This window comes from Capsicum annuum, unplaced genomic scaffold (assembly GCF_002878395.1).
Source record: "Capsicum annuum cultivar UCD-10X-F1 unplaced genomic scaffold, UCD10Xv1.1 ctg995, whole genome shotgun sequence".
Lineage (NCBI taxonomy): Eukaryota > Viridiplantae > Streptophyta > Magnoliopsida > Solanales > Solanaceae > Capsicum > Capsicum annuum.
This window is the reverse complement of record NW_025896043.1, coordinates 2,919,016-2,938,896: the sequence shown is the minus strand read 5'-3', so window position 1 is coordinate 2,938,896 and position 19,881 is coordinate 2,919,016. Positions and strand designations below refer to the sequence as shown.

The 19,881-nt window shown below is 34.5% G+C and overlaps 1 long non-coding RNA gene across 2 annotated transcripts; it reads right to left on the bottom strand.

Annotated features, from left to right (window-relative positions):
* Positions 1–11,882: 11,882 nt before the first annotated feature.
* LOC107871076 lies at positions 11,883–16,681 on the bottom strand. 2 transcript variants are annotated; one of them, XR_001674606.2, is made up of 3 exons: positions 16,056–16,681; positions 13,621–13,721; positions 11,883–12,324 (listed from the first exon to the last, which is right to left on the bottom strand). It is a non-coding gene; the product is annotated as an uncharacterized LOC107871076 (long non-coding RNA). The 2 variants fall into 2 exon arrangements; XR_007051872.1 differs by having other exon boundaries at positions 13,621–13,713; positions 16,056–16,661.
* Between the last annotated feature and the right edge of the window lie 3,200 nt (positions 16,682–19,881).

The window sequence follows — 19,881 nt, the reverse complement described above, 5'->3', positions numbered from 1 at the left end:
AGTTGAATGAGTCCTTCGATTATCCCAAGAAAGAGCTAATGAATCTATAGTTGCTTTCCTAACCTTAGACCGTGTAAAATACTGATATTCTGGCAGCAATTACTTTGCCTTTGTGTAACAAGCAAGTTTTGAGTATCAACACAAATCAGTCTCTCTCTAAAAGGAAAGAAAAACACTCAAAAACTAAAAAGTTAGTTCATGATAGTGATGATTGACCAAAGTAATATACGAAACAAATGACATATAGTTGATTTGAAATAGACTAAGTTCAGAATTTGAAGAATATGACACTTGAGAAACTATCCGAATGATTAGAACTTTGATCATTTAACGGATCTTGAATTTGATGGGAAAAATAAGACTTTGAACAAGATGAACTAAGTGATTTAAATAAACATACAAAAAGGCTTATTTGAAAGCTTTAAAGACAACATAGTCTTTTTATTAATAGAATGTCTGGATAGTTTTGACTATAATTAAATACGGGAAAAGCGAATTGTGAGGACAACGTGATCAATGTGAATTAGATAATAACCTAATGAAATTGAAAATGATTGGGTAAATTGGAAGGAATTCTATCAATGAACTTCTAAAGGTATTTTGGTAGGTTCCGATTTTAAGTCTTATATGCTTATTAACGCTCTAGTACTTCGAAATAGGAATAATGGACTAGTATCGTTTCAAGCCAAACATATGTTCTTTAAACACACACATATACAAACATAGACAAAGCAAAACAATAAAACACTTTAGTACATAAACAATTATTACATGTCCTAGCATGTGTGGGATCTTTCAAGCCAAAGGTAAGCCTAGCATTAAATATCAATTGAGATTCTGATAAATTGATTCAAGCTTTAATTAATGACATTACTTGAGTTTGGAGTTAGATTTCCAAACTCAATTTTCTTAAATTTTGACTTGGATTAATTTATCATTATCTCTGCACATAATATGATGATCGTCTTTGGGTCGTGAACCCATTTGACATAAGGGTGTTTCCTAAATTTGTGGGATGACACATTGGGTCAAACCACCTAAGGCTTATACATGCATGGCCTAAATCAAGGGTGGCAACGTTCTCTCTTAAGTTTTGTTAAGATTTGGGGAGACACGGACTTGGATTTCTTATATGAGAAGGCACGTGGTCCCACGACAGTAAAACTCCCGCTTACTCCATATATGTACCGACTCTCTAAAATGGGTGATTTGAAAGAATTTTGGGAAAGTACAATATACAATCTGTGTGTACAATGTGTGGGAGTGTCAGTTTTTCAAAGTGGAGGAAATATGAATGGAATGTCAGTTTATATGAAATTTAAACAAATAAACACATAATAATAATCCACAACAAGTTAGAAAGTTTCTTTTTGGTTAGAACCTAGATAAATTTTCAGCGGAGTCACCATTTTTGTTTTATCCTTTTCAGATTTCTTTTGGCGAGAAAATGATTTTGACCTTCTTAAAACTATTATAAAATATTTGAATTAATTTTAAGAAAATTCACAAAGTCGCCACTTGATTTGTATAGAAAAATCAAGAAAACTTAAAAGAGTTTCAAAAGTCCAAAAACAGAAATAAACCTTTGAAACTAGAGATTCTGAATAAGGGTTCAATTAACACCCTAAGAAGGTTTTTAAGGCACTTAGGAGTGTCCGTTTAAAATGGTTTACCATAAGAACTAACTTGACTAACTAAATGTGACTAACTTTCGCAAAGACTTGATTTCATAGAAAAATATAAAAATTATTTATTTAAACGTTTAAAAAGACATTTTTTTATTCTAAGGAAAAATATTTCACTTGAATTGAGCTAAGTTGTGATTCTTCGAATTTAAGAGAAAAATGATTTTGCTTTTGTGGAGAAAGAAAAGATTATGAAATTATTTTCTTATTATTAATTATTATAGAAAAAATCGATTATGTAGAGATAAAATATTAAGAGAATATTTGATTAAAAGTGCTTTGCTAATCTTTTGAAAAAGGTTGATTTTCAAAATAAATTAGTTTCTTAGATTTTGGAGAAAATTTCTTTAATCTAAAATAAACCATTAATTATATGAACAAAACAAACAAAATACTTAATCTTTAAAAGATGTTTTAAGGGGAAAATTGAAGGAATTAATTTAATCCATTTTAGATGATATAAATTAAGTGAAAAAAATTAAAAAAAATTAAAAATTTATGACGTAAATAAAGAAAACTAAGATAAAAAGGAAAAATTACATATACACAAATTAACTATTAGTTATTACAAAATATCCCTATTTTGAAAAGTAATTACAAATATCTCATATTAATTACACAAATTCCTTCCTTTTAAACTTTTCTCTCTTTTCCTTCTCATACATCCCAAACCACCATATTTTCCTCCAACATTGTACTCCATATTTTTCGCCTAAAACCTTGCTAACATGATTTGGGGGTTTTAATTTTTTTTTCAATTATCAAGCATTAACTGATCTAATTAACTTTATCACTTTCTTCATTTAAATAAAAAATTATTTCGATTTTTTTCTCAAATCTCCCCCTCTTCTTTCTCACCCCCCCCCCCCCCCCCCCCCCCCCCCCCCCCCCGAATTACCAGACGTACACCAAAGAAATGAGACAACGTCCTCCCACCAAAGAAAGGAGACAACGTCCTCCTAAACCAGGAAATTGCACGGTATCGATCATATAGTTTATGTGTATATCTTGTACAAATCTCCAGTACACAACTTTCTTCATACTTGAATATATAAAAAGAGATCGTGTGAACATAATTTCTTGTGTATATGTCGAACACAAGTAATTACTGTGTATATTTATTTTTCAATATTTATTGTGTATATCCTGTACAAATCTCCAGTAGTTTATTGCTGTGTCAAATTATTATGATTTATGGGCTTGTTTTCGCATGATTTAAGGAAAGCATTATACATTAGAAAGGTAAATTTTTTATACTAATTTATTTATTTCAGTAAATAGTTTCTTGTACGTTAATATATTTTTATAATATTTTACACGTATGTAATATATTTTTATAATATTTTACACGTTTCTTATACGTTAATATTTTTTATAATACATTACATTGATATATTTTGATATACATTGGGTACATTATATTTTACAATTATAACCTTAGACGTATGTTATAATATGTATAGTATTACATTATACATTTAGAAAGTTTATGTTTTACATTTGTTTTATTGATAACATTATACATAGATATACTATGTATAAGGTTGCATTACATATTTAGAAATCTTATGTTTTACATTAATTTTCATGATAACATTATACATAAATATACAAAGTATAAGGTGGACACATACATATTTAACTATTGTATAAGGTTTTTTTTTTTGTTTTTGACAGTCTGCTGTAAAACGAAAGAATACAAATGTTTTTGGCTTTTTTTTTTCAAATTGAATTTCAAATCGCAATTTCAAAAAAAAAAAAAATTATGGTGATGTTTGAATATTTTTGAATTTGAATTACAGTTACTATTTTTAAGCCTCCACAAAATTAGTGCATTAATTACAGCTCTTAATTAGGAAAGAGAATATTGGTTTCTAATTTTATTTTCATAATTTTAGGCATAGCAGTTTCATCATACATTACAGATACGTATGAGGTACAACGACATGTATAAGTATTTTTTCAAATCTGGGAGAGAGAAAGTCAATCCGGGATCTTATGTAATTAGTTCCATTAAGGATGGGATTTATGTTGCTTATCCAAAATAAAATGACAACACTATAGGGGTTTATCTAGGTTAATTGATTAAAAAGTTAGTCAACACAAATAGCTACAAAAATAATATAAGAATTAAAATTGGACCCTAAGTTAGCCCATCAATAAAGTTGTCCAGCTTTTGGGCCATCCTATATGGACTTTTGGTCCATTTCTGCAGTGTATACCCAGCTGTATACTGACTGTATATCACAGTCCTTCACCCTTGCGTTTTTGTGTATATTTCAACGTATATACTGTATATCAACGTAGAAATCAGCATATTCCCTCTCCATATTTCATTTCACACTGTATGATGGTATGCAGCTACGACTTTCAGTGTATACACATTGTATATCAGCATATACCAGCCTGTATATGTGTGCTATCCTGTGTATATCAGTCCAAATTTGGACTTCAATGAGGCTCGACTCGACGGACATCAAAAGCGAAGGAATGGGGAGTCGGATCGGACATGTTCAAGATGGATTCATGCAAAAGATAGAAAAGGTAAAGATTAGGTACGTATTTATATATGAAATAAAATTTAACTTGAAATGATTTCCAATGGTTCAATGAATTTTCCAGGAAAAGGAAAAAAAAAGTGCAAGAATGCATGCATACATCCAAACATTTTTAGAAAAGAAAAGCCAAAATTCTGAATTTTTAACACTTTTTCACACAAATAAAAATAGTAACACCCAAGAGCATGAAGAGATAGTTGGGAAGACATTATTATTACTATTATTTATTATTATTATTATTTCTAACGAAAGAAGGAAAGCGACCAACAAAGTGATGGTTCGCCTAATACTTAAAACTATACATTCAAACTAGTAGAAATGAAGTCATAGATTAAACTATTTGAAGGCGGTTCAATATTTGATCCAAAATAGGGAGGTACTTGATTTTAAACCCACAAAGGAATATAAGTCCTAACTTGATATACACAACAAATAGTCATTGCAAAAAATGAAATAAAATCTCAATTTATTACCACACATGGCCAAAAAGGACGGACTATACTATAGATTCAACTAGCTGTCAAACAAGTTGGCTTTTAACCCTTTACGATAAATCAGTTAAATAAATAACCTCACGTGTCCAGACATCAATCAGAATTCAAAAAAAAAAAAAACAAAGCATTAAAAGGCTCAAGTTTGATTTGTTCCAGCAACTAATTAAAATTTCAAGAGGTTGGATATAAAAAAAAAAAAACATACTTAAGTTATAGAGTCCATATGAAAAAAAGAGGGATGGAGAAAGAAAAATCACAACTAAATAACAAGTATACTCAACTATGCCAAATTGTTGTAATGACAAAACCTTTCACCGCCTTTGTCGAGCTTCACATCATCTTTGCAAAGAACTGTGTTTTCGGTTAATTTGATTGCAAACATTCACTAACTAATCAATAGTCTTCATGCTTTCCGAATGTGTGACCGTTTGAGTGAAAAGTTGATAAATATGAATTCACTTTCCCAAGTGTTACGTGTGAATAAATATTCTAGATATGAGCCAAAGAAAATGACCCTCACACATAACAGAGGAATTCGATCAAAATGATGCAAACATCAACTTAAGCAAACAGCCTTCAGAAACTTTGGAGGACGAAGGAAGCAATCAGAAATAAATCTTTAACCTTTTAATCTAATTTGTAACAGCAAGGAGAATACCAAAACCCAGAGAAAAATGCTCAACATTAAAAAGGAAAGAAAACTACTCTTATGCTAATCGTTAGATTTGACTACAAACAACAAAGCAATAATCGATAGGAAAGGAACCTAGACACTACCAACAACTGGAAGTAGAAACAACATCATAAACAAACATGGGATCCAAAAATAATTCAAGAAACAAAATTTAAGCACTACAAATACCAAACAAAAACAGAAAAGAAACGAAGTTTAAGCACTACAAATACCAAATGAAAACAGGAACTCATGAAAAATAAAAGAAAACAAGAAAGACCTATTTCGGAGCAGCTCACTGGGACGACGAGCTTTGACGACAAACTTCCAGCCGAGTTTAAATTTTGACCTTTCGGAGTTTAATTTTTTGTCGGAATGGAGTTTTTTCTTAGTTTGTTTCTTGTAGAATTTTTGGTTCCGTAAGACTAGAAGCATACGCCTCCCGAATCTTCAAATTTTTCCCCAGAAATCCTCTACCCCCTTGCCTTCTTCCCCTCAATCCCTATTTATAGTGGAAGACACTGATTTTTCTATTTAAAAATAGAGAAGACATATCTCTAAAATTCGAATTCCGAACTGGCCCTTCTAATTTGGATTGGATTTTGGATTTTGGATTTTGTAACACACAATCTTGAGCAAGAAAGTCAAAAAGATGGCTCCTAGGCCTGCAAAATTTAAAGATAAGATGAAAAGATAGAGTTTTTTATGATTTTTGGATCTTTGTTGGTTGAGTTTCAGTGTTGGGTCGGGTATCAGTCATTGTTGGCCAAAGTTGGGTCTGCCGATGGTATCGAGTTGATTTATGGGTCGGAGCGGTTGGTGATTTTGTCATTATTTGTTGGGTGGTCGTCGATGTTGATGTTGACATCGCTATTGTGTGTTGTTGTTGAATACATTGGGACCACATGTAATTTCATCCAAACTCCACACTAGTATGATATTGTCCGCTTTGGGTCAAGTCCTCACGGATTTGTTTTTGGGCACCTCCCAAAAGGCCTCATACTAGTGGAGTTGGGTGAGACTCTTAAATATTGGACATGTATCCTCTATTTCTCCGATGTGGGATTGATTTTATTCCCAATAATCCTCCCCTCAAACCAAGACCACAACACTCGTGACCTCTCTTTCAGTGATAATCCATTTGATCTGGCTAGCCATCTTTTACCGCCACTACCAACCAGTGGGACACGCCGCTTGACCACTACTTGTCAAGAAGACTTTCGACACAAGGCATCAACCATAAATCTCAGCTACTGGGTCACTTCATATGATCTGCCAAATATCTTGTACCGCCGTTATCACCAAATGGGACACGCTGCCTGACCACCACTCCCTAGAAAGACTTTCAACACAAGGCACCACCAACAGATCTCCAATCTTGTCATCACACTAGGAATTTCTCACCAACCGCAGTCCACTACTCCGACACACCCAAACCTGGGCTCTAATACTACTTGTTGGGTCCGCGTGTAACTCCGCACTAGTATGATTTGTCCGCTTTGAGCCAAGCCCTCACAGATTTATTTTTGGGCACACCCCAAAAAGCCTCATACTAATAGAGTTGCATAGAGTTGCATGAAACTTTAAATATTGTACATGTTTCCTCTATTTCTCCGATGTAGGGTTGATTTGCTTCCCAACAATCCTCCCCCCAAACCAAGACCACACCACTTATGACCTCTCCTTCAGCGATAATCAATTTAATCGCACTAACTATCTAATATCACCATAACCAACTAGTGGGACACGCCGCTTGACCACTACTTGTCAAGAAGACTTTCGACATAAGGCATCAACAGTAGATCTCAACTACTAGGTCACTTCATATGATCTGCCAAACATCTTGTACCACCATTATCACCCAATAGGACACACTGCTTGACTACCACTCGTCAGGAAGACTTTTGATACAAGGCACCACCTGCAGATCTCCAGTCTTGTTGTTACACTGATAACTTCTCACCAAATACAGTCCACTACTCTGATACACCCGGTCCACTACTTCGACATACCCGAACCTGGGCTTTGATACCATTTGCTGGGACAACGTGTAACTTCACCCAAACTCCGTACTAGTATGATAATATCCGCTATGGGCCTAGCCCTCATGAATTTATTTTTGGGCACATCCCAAAAGGCCTCATACTAGTGGAGTTGGGTGAGACTCTTAAATATTGGACATGTATCCTCTATTTCTCCGATGTGGGATTGATTTGCTTCCTAATAGAATATTGTCCTTGAATGGGTTTTTTCCGTGGTTGTGTTGTTATCGTGTATTGCTGTTGATGTTACTCGTTTGTGGTAATGGAATAAAGAGGAAAGATGAGGATTTGGGTCGAGTTGTATGGAATGGGCTGGGGTAATTCTATAAAATAAAAAGGGGTTCTTGGGCCATTTAAAATATAGCCAAATGGTAGGATTAAATTATTTATTGAATAGCCAATATTTTAGATCCTTAGTCAATTAATTTAAATTTCAACCAAATTGATAAATTAATTGGTTAATTACATTGCAATTATGACCAAATCAATTTCAATTATGGTTAATTCAATAAATTGACTAAATTGAATCGAAATTCGAAATGATTTTACATCGAACTTAGTCCCGAGCTTCTTAAAAAACCAAACAAATAAATTTTCTTAAATAAATTATTTTGAGACTAAATTGTGGTTAAATAAAATCTCTAACTATTTGAATCAATTTTCAAAATAATGCTTGGTTAAAATCTATTTTTTGTAAATTGATTATTTAAGTAATGAAATTATACAATCTCGTATGTATGAATATGCAAAATATAATCGCTACTTGAAATGACAAAGTCACCTAGATAAATAATTGATTTTTTTATCTGAAAATTAAATATTATAATTTTATTTAAAATCAAAGACACTCAGGATTAAACTTAATCATGGAGGGAAAAATTAGGTATCAATACCTAGTCTTACTGGCAGTCTCTTCAACTAGCAGTCTTTCACCTACTCTATTTGTCCCTTAGCTAGACAACCTCATTTACCTTTTATTGATAACACTTTCTCTTTATCTTCCCCTTTTGAGTTGATCTATATTGATACTTGGGGGCCTTATCACTCCACTACTTATGATGGTTTTCGTTATATCCTCACCATTGTTGATGACTATTCCCGTGCTACCTGAACACATCTAATGGGTTCCAAAATTAATGCATTTGATCTTCTTAAGGCTTTTCTCACTTTGGTGGAAACTCAGTTCAATGCTTATGTTAAGGTAGTTCGTAGTGATAATGCTTTAGAACTTGGATCTTCTTTGTCTGGTTCTCAGTTCTTTTCCTCCAAAGGCATCATTCACCAAACTTCTTGTCTCTACACTCCTCAACAAAATGGAGTTGTTGAGAGAAAGCATAAATTTCTCTTAGAAACTGCTAGGGCTTTGCTTTTTCAGTCCCATCTTCCTATTAGGTTTTGGGGGGATTGTCTTTTAACAGCCACTTACCTTTTTAATCGGTTTCGTTCCCCTACTTTGCATCACAAGAGCCCTTTTGAATTACTTCATCATAAATCACCCTCCTATTCCCACCTCAAGGCTTTTGGGTGCTTGTGTTACTCAACTATCCCTATTCTTTATAGAAATAAATTATCCCCTTCTAATTCTTTGTGTTTTTGTTGGATATCTTTTTGCTAAAAGGGGTTACAAGCTTTATAACTTTCTCTCCAAGACTTGTTTCATTTCTAGGGATGTTGCCTTTTATGAAACCACCTTTCCTTTACATTCACTCTCTTCCCATACCCTACTTTCTTATCTATTTCATATTTCTTTCTTTGATGACCCTGCTTCTCCTCCAACTGCTTCTGTCTCTACACATGAGTCTACTGTATCCCCTGCTTTAGTACCCCTTATTCCAGCTTTTGTTCCCCCTTCTAGAAAGTCTTCTAGGGTGTCCCATCCTCCTGTTAAATCTTCAAGATTATATGTGTCATTCTTTCTTTCTTCCTTACTCCACCTATTCTCCTTCTTGGGCTTCTTTACATGGTTAACTATCTATTTGTAAGCCTCACAGTTACTCTCAGAAAGCTGTATTTCCTTAGTGGCAAGATACAATGAGACAAGAGTTTTATGCTTTGGAGTCCACTAATACTTGGTCTGTTGCCCCACTTCCCTATAGAAAGAAACCTATTGGTTGTAAGTGGGTTTACAAGATCAAGTATAGGGCTGATGATTCTTTGGAAAGATATAAGGCTCGATTAGTGGTCCAGGGGGTACTCAGGTTGAAGGTGTTGATTTTTATGAAATATTTTCCCAATGATCAAAATTTCCACTATCAAGACCCTTGTGACTGTGGCTATTAAGCATCGTTGGTCTCTCTTTCAACTTGATGTTAACAACGCTTTTCTCCATGGGGATTTGGATGAAGAAGTTTACATGAAACGGCCTCCTGGACTTACTGTTTTTGATTCTTCTTTTTCTATGATTTGCAAAATCAATAAATCATTATATGGGCTTCGGCAAGCCTCTCGTTAATGGTACGCCAAGTTGACTCATGCCCTTCAATTGAGGGGTTATGCCCATTTTCTTAATGATTACTCTCTCTTCACTAAAGGTTCGGGGGATTCTCTTGTCATCTTAGCTGTCTATGTTGATGATATTATTTTGACTGGCACTGATCTCAAAGAAATTACTGATCTCAAGTTGTTCCTCCATGAATAATTTAAGATAAAAAAAAAAAATTAGGTTTGTTGCATTATTTCCTTGGTATTGAAGTATTATATTGTGACACTGGTGTTCTCTTGCATCAAAGTGAATTTGTTCATGATCTGCTTATTGATTATCATTGTGATGTTTCATCTCCTGTGGTTTACCCTTTGGAACTAAATTGTAAGTTGTCTGTTGACATGGGTGATCCTTTGGAGCAGCCTAAGGTTTACCGTAGCCTGGATGGCAAGTTGAATTTTTTAACTCATACTCGGTCGGACCTCTTTTTTGTTCTCCAATATTTGAGTCAGTATTTGTAGTGCCCTTGTGTGCCTCACATGCAGGCTGCCTTACATCTTTTATGTTACCTGAAGGGTTCCCCTGGGTTTGGTTTATTTTTTAATAATTCTACTGACTTCTCTTTACAAGTTTTTTGTGACAGTGATTGGGTTTCTTGCCCGAATAGTCATCGTTTTGTCACTGGGTTTTGCATTTTAATTAGAGGCAGTTTGATTATCTGGAAGTCCAAAAAAATCCAGTGGTGTCCCTTTCATCTGCTGAATCTGAGTATCGCTCGTTGAATAAGGCTATGGGTGAACTCACTTGGCTTTTCCATCTCCTTTCTGACTTTGGTCTGCACTCTTCTCTACCAGTTCTAGTGTTTTGTGACAGCAAGTCTGCTATTCATATCGCCAAGAATACTATATTCCATGAGTGAACGAAGCACATCGAGTTGGATTGCCACTTTGTCCGGGCTAAACTAGGTGTTGTCTTGATCACTTTGCATCACACTCCGAGTGCTTCTCAAATGGTTGACATTTTCACGAAGGCCTTACTTGGTGCTGCTCATCACTTTCATCTTTGTAAGTTGGGAGTTATCTCACCCTCCAACTTGAGGGGGTGTTAAGCTACATGATAATATCATAGCTATTGGTGGAGTGGGCTAGTCCATTGTATTTGTGTATATATTTTTGTATGATGCCCATATGGTGTATAAGGCTCAATATCTTATTTATTATCTGGTTTTATTACTTTATTTCAGGTCATGTATATATATTATGTAACCCGCATTATGTGGAACACAGATTCATAATTGAAGAGATCAGTTACAAGCATTAGATATTTTCCTCTCTCTTCTTTCTTCTTAAAGCTTCATTTCTCACATAAGTTTTGCTCTGAATATGGTATATTCTTATTTCTAATATACTTTAATATATGATAGAATTAAAAATGAGGTTAAATCTGTGTAGGAGCTAATACATCACCAGCCGTAATTTTGATCCTCAAATCAAGTAATTAGATTAGTCACTTACAATGAGAAAACTAAAATGATTTTCTTTAACTATTAAAGTTTGTTTCTATTCATGGTGTTGGTAAAAGGGATAGATTAAAAAGTCTTAATGTAATGATCATTGAACAATTGGGGAAAGTGTATCAGTTTATAAAAATAAGGAAAGTGAAAGGGATAAGATGTGTTGTACAACTATAAATAAAGTCACATGTGTGGTGGGTGAGCTCTTAAGGGAATAGGCCAGTTAACGGGTCAGAGAATAAAAATGGCCCAATTGTAGAATCAGGCCCAATTCGTAGATATGAGTCCAATAGTTGAGGAGTCTATAAAGTCACCTATTAAGAGCGTGAAACGTATGCAAATTCTGGTAAATTCAGTTACAATTCCCTAACTACTTTTCCCTTCTTCGATCCTCTTCTTCTCCTTACCTAAATCATTTTTCTTCTTTCTTTCTTATGTTCAAGTTCACCAATGGAGTTAGTTAGTGATCAATGTTGTAATAGTATTTCTACACGATTAATAAAAGAACTCCTGTTTCTATTATTGTTTTGTTATCAAATTTTATTTTCAATTCTTAATACATAATAAAGTGGTATCAGAGCCTTTTCTTGGCACCATAACTATAACCGAAACTCATGCAAAATCTATGGAGGAAAGTGTCAAAAAATTGGAGAATCAATTTCAAAACTACATGACAGAAACTAATAAAAAATTGGAGTCAAATATCTCAAAAATGGACGAATTGCATTGCAAATTGAATATGATGATGGAGAAATTCTTCGCGAACAAGGATGGCATTCTGGGTAGTGGAACAGTAGAGAGGCATCCTTCAAAAACTTTGGGTAGTAGAGTTCGAATGATGGATTCCCAGGATAATTCTAATGGAAGGTCGTACAACCACTTCACGAGGTCCAAGGTAGAATGTCCTTACTCTGAGGAGGGTGAACCTCAGTCGTGGCTGCAAAAATGTGAAAGGTATTTCAGATATCACCACATAGTTGATGCTAAAAAAAATTAGAAACTGTCGTGCTGCATTTGAATGGGAGGGCCGAGTCTTGGTTTTTATCTTACCAGTTGAGTAAGGGTATAGTCAGGTGGAAGAATTATGTAGAGAAAATCTGTAAAAGCTTTAATGATTCTTATAATAGCAATCTTAACCTACTGGGGAAAACTAAGCGAGTAGAACAAAAAGGGACATTGACGGAGTATTTAGAAAAACTTGAAGATTTGAAGGCTTGGGTTTTTATCAAATATCCCACCATCTCTATAGATTTTTTGTTGTGATTTTTCATTAAAGGATTGAAAGAAGAAATTAGACATATTGTGAAAATATTAAACCCATACATTTTTAGTCAAGTTATAAAGAAGTCTAGACACAAGGAAGAGTGTTTAGATGCCATGAATAAGAGGAGTAGAATAACTATCAGGAAACAGTCAAGCCACTATAATACAGGCACTGGTGTTACAGGTCAAAATCTTCTAGTTATATGCCAATAGAGGGCAATTATAACTCAACATTATCAGGGTCCAAGTTGTTCGAGGCTAGAAAAGCAAGAAGGGAGTATTATAGGTGTGGGAAGAAGTATTTCATAGGGCATCAGTGTAAAGATAAGCAATTAAATACTCTAAGTGGAATCACTGGACAAGAAGAGAAACTTGAAGATTCAGTAGAAAAAGTTATGAGAGACCTTCAGATATTCAAGAAGTGATTCTGGATGAATCTATCAGTTTACATGCACTATCAGGTACTATTGCTTCAACCACTATCAAGTTGAAGGGGTGGTATAGGAAGCAGGGTCTTATAATTTTGGTAGACAGTGGTAGTACCCACAGTTTAATTGATGGTAGCAATGCTAAGCAACTTGGGTGTGTAGTACAAAAAAACTTTCCTATGAGGACGACTGTATCAAATAAGAGTCATTTGATGAGTTACCATTCTTCCCCTTACTTCAAATGAAAGATACATGGAGTAGATTTTGAATTTAAAGTTAGATTACTGGAGATTGGTGGATGCGATAAGGTATTGGGGGTAGACAGGATGAGGTAATATAATCCAATCTTATTTGATTTCATTGCTTGTAAATTGCAGGTTAGTATGAAGGGAAAAGGGTAGAATTAAATGGATATTCTGAAGAAAGAAAGTTACAGTCCTTGTCAACATCTGGGGTCAACAAGTTGCTGAAGAAGGGTTAACTTTTATGGGCTCACATGTTCACACTGGAAGCTATTGCAGTTGAGTCTAAGACAGTCATACCTGATGAGATCAATAGAGTCTTACAAGACTTTCTAGAGTTTTTCTCTAAACCAAAATCCTTGCCACCAAATAGAGGTCATGACCACTCCATCCCTATCAAACTTGATGTAAATCCAGTCAGTATTAGACCCTACAGGTATAATTATTTTCAAAAACATAAAATAGAGAAACAGGTTAACGAAATGTTACATAATGGTATCATACAACCCAGCCATTCCCCTTTCTCATCCCTAGTTTTATTGGTTAAAAAAATGGTACTTGGAGGTTTTGCATTGATTATAGGAAACTTAGTAAGATGACAATCAAGGATAAATTCCTTATACCATTAGTGGATGATTTAATGGATGAACTGAGTGGCTCTTGTATTTACTTTAAGATCGATCTTAGAGCAGGGTACCACCAAATAAGGATGACGGAAACTGATGTCTATAAAACTGCATTTAGGACATTATAAGTTCAAAGTAATGCCCTTTAGCTTGACTAATGCCCCTGCCACTTTTCAAGGGATTATGAACTATGTTTTTCAACCCTATTTAAGGAAATTTGTGTTGGTTTTATTTGATGATATATTAGTGTATAGTTCATCTGTACAAATGCATGCTTTACATTTAAGGAAAGTGATAGAAATATTGCAAAAAGAACAGTTGTATGCAAAAATGTCTAAATGTTATTTTGGACAAAACAAGGTGGAATACTTGGGTCATATAATCTCAGGTCAAGGTGTAGCCACAAACCCCACAAAGATTGAGGCCATGGTCACTTGGCCTGTTCCTAAGTCTATTAAGGAACTAAGGGGTTTCCTAGGACTCACAAGTTATTATAGGAGGTTTGTCTAGTCCTATGGCATAATTAGCAAGCCATTAACTAATTTTCTCAAGAAGAATTTATTTAAGAGGACTAAGGAGGCAGAATTAACATTTCAACAGATGAAACATACTATATCCACTGTACCAGTACTTGCCATGGTTGATTTTACAAAGCCCTTTATTGTAGAAACTGATGCTTGTTCTACTGGCATGAGGGTTGTCTTAATGCAGAAAGGCAGACCTATTGCTTATTTCAGCAAAGATTTAGCTCTCAAACACAGGGGTCTATCCACATATAAGAAAAATATATGTCTGTTTTATCTGCTGTAGACAAATGGAGGCATTACCTTTAAGGAGGACATTTTATAGTGATAACAGATTATCAAAGCCTAAAATACCTATTGGAGCAAAAGGTTACCACTGCTTTACAACAAAAAGGTCTTACTAAGCTTTTAGGTTTGGATTATGAGGTATAATACAAGAAAGGGGTCGAGAATAAGGTGGTTGATACTCTTTCTAAGAGGGAAGGGGAAGATTCTACTCTCATGGCCTTGTCTACCACTCAGACTACTTGGTTATAGGAAGTAGAAGACAATTATTCAGCTGATCCTATTGCATCTCAGTTATTTATCACATTAATTATCTCTCCTACCAGTATTCCTGACTATTCCTTATCCCAACGTATCATCAGGTTCAAGAATAAAATCTACATTAGGAGAAATATTACTTTGAGATAGAAGATTTTGGAGGCCTTGCATCAGTCTTCCTTAGGAGGTCACTCAGGTCAACAAGCTACTTACAGAAAAGTCACTTCTATATTTTATTATCCTAATTTAAAATTGGAAGTGTGTAAGTGGGTTAGTGAATGTGATGTTTGCCAACTGGTGAAGAATAACAGACCCGCCACTATGGGTTGTTACAACCCCTGCCTATTCCTCAACAGGCTTGGCAAGACATTTATCTAGATTTTATGGAAGGACTACCTTGTTCCCACAGTAAAAATATAGTTTTGGTGGTCATCAATTGATTTACTAAGTATGGACATTTTTTAGCAATCAAACATCCTTTTACTGCCCAAGATATGGCTGACTTATTCATGCGGGAGATACACAGATTACATGGTCTTAGGAAGACCATTGTCTTGGATCGGGACACTTGTTTCACTGGTCATTTTTGGCAGCACCTTTTTAAGACACTGGGGACTAAAGACACTGGGGACTAAACTTACTATGATTATAACCTATCATCCTCAAATGGATGGCCAAATTGAACAACTGAATCATTGTATGGAGGCTTACTTACATGCTATGGTCTTTGGATATCCTAAATCCTGGGTGAAGTGGCTTCATTTGGCAGAACTAAGGTACAACACTAATTACCATACTTCTCTTAAAACCACTCATTTTCAAGCCTTATACGACTACCCCCTCCCCCCTTCCTCCCCCCACTCAATTACCCGTAGGGTCTTTGCCCCTTTATAACCACGACCCTGCCAAAGTAAGTGTAGCTCAATGACAATAGGTGATTCAAAAATTTTGATATAACTTGACACAAGCACAAGCACGTATGAAGTTCTATGCAAACCATTTCAGAACTAAAAGATCTTTAGAAGTGGGAGATCTAGCTTACCTAAAATTACAGCCTTATTGTCAATCTCCAATTGATGTGCACAAGAATATCAATTTGTGCGCGCATTACTTTTGGCCTCAAAAGGTGTTATAGAGGGTCGGCGAAGTAGCTTATCGCCGTGAACTACCGCCAGGTTCACAGCTACATTCGGTTTTTCATATTTCCTAGTTAAAGTGATCAGTTGGTCCAGTTATATCTCCTCAATCTCAACCTCCGGCATGTGATGACTCCGAACACGTTTTGATTCAACCCATTACTATCTTAAGTAGAAAAATAGTTAAGGTTAAAGATGGTGTTGGTAAGAAAGTTTTAATTGAATGGGCAAACCTTGGCGTGGACAACGCTACTTGGAATGACTGGGGATATATCAAGCATCGATTTCCCAAATTTTTTGCTGCACAATAACATTGAGGACAAGGTCATTCATCGTAGGGAAAGAGATTATAATGTTCACTGATTAATTGGGGAAAGTGTATCAGTTTATGGAAATTAGAAAAGTAAAAGGGATAAGATGAATATGTTGTACAACTGTAGATAATGTCACCTGTATGGTAGGTGATCTCTTAATGAAATAGGCCAGTCAACAGGTTGGACAATAAAAATGGCCCAATTGTAGAATCAGGCCTAATTCGTAGATCTGAGTCCAATAGTTGAGGAGTCTATAAAGACACCAATTAAGAGCGTGAAATGTACGCAAATTCTGGTAAATTCAGTTACAATTCCCTAACTACTTCTCCCTTCTTCTTTGATCCTCTTCTTCTCCTCACCTAAATCATCTCTTCTCTTTTTATCAGGTTCAAGTTCACCAATGGAGTTATTTAGTGATCAATGTTGTAATAGTATTTCTATATATTGATTAATAAAAGAACTCCTGTTTCTATCATTGTTTTGTTATCAAATTTCATTTTCAATTCTTAATACATAACACTTAATGAGGATAACAGATGGCCCTTGAAATTCCAATACCAACAGAACTAAAGATTAATTTTAAGATTCCTAAACCCAAACCTATTAACATTTTTTTTTATTGTTAGAATACTAAAGTTTCTTACTGATTAGAGAATCTTACGATCTTACGTCTTATTTTACTGGAGATTCTTTTAACCTATTCTTCATAGTATTACTTTCTCTATTGACCATCTAGAAGCAGCAAATTACATGAGATGACCCCAACAGTGGGTGACTATATTTTTTTATCCTTCATAATTTTTTTTTAGAAATTAGCCTTTCTTTCTTTTTATGAATAGGACAAGTACCTTTTTCCCCTCTAACTTCAAATGTTTTTATACTTTTCATGTTCATTTGTCTCGCAAATTCTATTTCTTTTCTTCCTTTTTTTCTTTTCACTTTTTTTATTCTTCTTTTTTTTTAATTTATTTTTCTCATCCTTTATTTTCTTTTTTTCTTATCTTATTTTTCTCAAACATTATTTATTTTTCATTTTCTTTTTAAAAAAAAATTTACATGTATCAACCTTTATTTTTTTCTTTTCTCATTCTATTTTTTTTATTTTTCTCAAACTTTATTTTATTTTTTCCAACCCATATTTTTCTCTTCTCTTTTTTTTGTCTCGATCTTTATTTTTTTCCTCTTTCTTTTCTTCTCTTTTATCTTTTTGCTCGACTCTTATTATTCTTTGCTAATGAAAAGAAAGTTGAATAATTCACAAAGAGTATCTTCTTTCTTTGATATTGAAGTAAACTTAAGGGCGTGAAAGCTCTTAGGTTAAGTCTTGCCTCTAAGACAAGAGTTATAGAACATCTCATAATGTAAACCCCCGAGTCTGCACCCCAAATGCCACACGATGCTTACGACCCCAAAGGACCACAAGCTAACCTATGATTGAAATCTGTTGTGAGCACTGAGTAATAATACTGTAATAAATATGGAAAAATAGGCTGAAATACCATAAGGTTCAAAACCTAATATATTGATAAAGGATACCAACTGTAATAATAATTTGTACAACTGAATACTGTTTGAAAGTCTAGTTTGAAAGCCTCTATCTATCTGAATATGGAGTTGATGGAACAAGTCCCCAGCTAATTTAGACTACTGAAATTAATTGAATACTGAAATAATGAAATGATATGATAACTTTATCCTTGAATTATAAGGACTCACCACTAGGTCTGTTGCTAATAGTATGGGCTGCTAAGTTCGGTCAGGATCCCATGTGCCTGAACCTATAATATAAAACATCATAGCACAAAAGAAAAGGTATGCATTAGTACTTTGAATGTACTGGTATGATAATTGAGGGCTGATATACAAAGGTTCATATGCATGAACAATAACTAACTGAATAGCATGAATACAACTGAATGAGAGTACATGTATAACGAAAATTGATGAAATACTATTTATGCAATAATGTGCACATATCTACATACTCTATGTTTGAGATCATAGTAACACTGGATTTTGAGTTTTGATAACTGAACGACTAATACCCGAGTTTATGGATAACTATATTACTGATAGATGAGTGACTGTTTTTGATAGTCCTAATTCTGTAGAACTGAATTGAGTTATATATTGAGCTGGGTGACTGTGTCTGATAGTCCTGATTTTGTAAAACTGAACTAAGTTCTATACTGAAACTGAAACGAAAACTGTGAAAGGTAATCATATAATCGACATGCCCCTCTCTAAACTGATTGGGGTCCAATCTCTAACCCCATCTGGAAGGGTTTCAGTATTGTGCCACAAGTAAAAACAAGTGCTGAGTCACCCTCATCTAGAAGGTGCTCTGAACAAGTATGGTGGTACCCTAACTGGCAGGTAAAATACCCCCCTCAACCCTTAACTGGCAGGTTGATGTCTCAACCTACGCTGGCTACGTAGTTCTAAAATACCAGAAGTGCTTCTAAGTATCACACCCTCTCTGGCAGGTGATTCCCCAACCTTGGATTCACTCGGTGATGAATCCTACTCCCAACTGAATAGACACTAAACTAATTTCTAAACTGTTCTAGGCTAGACTGTACTGTTACTGATCGTGTTAACTAATTGAACTGGAATGAGTTCACTGAGTAGCGTAACTGATTGAGGGTTCTGAGTTTTATTTGCTGATTGGATATACTGAGTTTTGTACTGACTAAATGCTACTGTACATAACATTACTGAGACTATTCTGAAGCTACTACAGTTCTAGGTAAACAACTAGATTGTCAGGTATTAGATACCTCAGGACTCGATAACATGAAAAGTAAAGCATAGCATGATCTTGAAAAGCATTACAATGTTCATAACTCATTCATAGAGATATTTTAAAAAACACTTGTAAGATATAAGCTTGTACATATGCTAGCATTTCATGATTTTCCCATTTAATCCACACGATCAATTTATCAAACACTTGGAGAACATAATCTATGCACATAATACTAATCAACATGTAGGCATCATGATTTCCAATCCCAACTTAAAAATTCAAGGGCTTTAACATGATTCACATAATACTACACATATGTCCACTAAATTTACATGAATCTTGTAATAAATCATGAATTATAAATCCAATTTATATCATAATCATGAATACATTCAAGCCCAACATGGAATTCATGAATTCAATAAACTTGAAGTTTTAAAAGAGGTTCTTGAACTCCAAGGGTGGAAGAAAACCCTTGGATGAACTCTAACATCCTTGGTTGTTAATTCTCTAAAAGTTGTGGAGAATTTCTTGAAGCTTGAATTGGAAGCCCTAGGGTTTTGTTTCTTGAGTAATTTTGAGAATAATAAGTGTTTTAGCCCTAAAAATGACTTAATCTCGTGTTTTTGGGGCTGAATATGGGTGGAAAATGACCCAATTACTCCTCTA